This window comes from Penaeus monodon, chromosome 20 (genome assembly GCF_015228065.2).
Source record: "Penaeus monodon isolate SGIC_2016 chromosome 20, NSTDA_Pmon_1, whole genome shotgun sequence".
NCBI lineage: Eukaryota > Metazoa > Arthropoda > Malacostraca > Decapoda > Penaeidae > Penaeus > Penaeus monodon.
Window position 1 is genome coordinate 46,072,426 of NC_051405.1, and position 696 is coordinate 46,073,121.

Here is a 696-nt window from a genome sequence, read left to right on the forward strand (position 1 = left end):
AGATATAGAAGAAACTTACTAAAGTATCAAGTACTGGTGTAAATATGAAGTAATGTACATCATGTTGCAGAGTTTCACAGATGTGGTAGATATATAATCTGGAGTAGAGAATATAGTGCCACTGACTGCCAGGTATAGATGCACCAACATCAGTGTCTTGTACACATGATATGAATCCAGGTGTGTGTAAACTATTACAATCTTATTGCCTGATGATGAAAAGTAAAGCCATTTTAGTGTAGGTGAATCTGTTTATCATATCCTTTTTTATCAAATTTAGCCTAGAAGTGTTAGACATGATTCATACATTGATCTGGAAACAGAACATTCCTGAGTTAAAGATAATTTCAAGAAGGTTGCTAAACAAAAAAGGAATCAAACTAAGGCCCTTAGTGTTTGAACTGCACCAATTAAATATATGAAGGTGCTCTGTTAGAAGCTTTTACATGACCAAAGAAAATGAGGGTAGATTTATGATCCATGATCCACAGCTCATTCCTGTAAAGTGCAAGTAATCACTAGGATCATTTCTACCTTAATAGACTTGCACATTTCTAAATTCATAAGCATATTTTTCCACTTTATGCTTATGTTTAAATGAAGATTATTCATGTTTCAAAGATATATATGAGTTTCATTCTGTTTGAAGACCAATTGACAAGGGGGAGGAAGAATGAAATGGAGATGGAAACACTT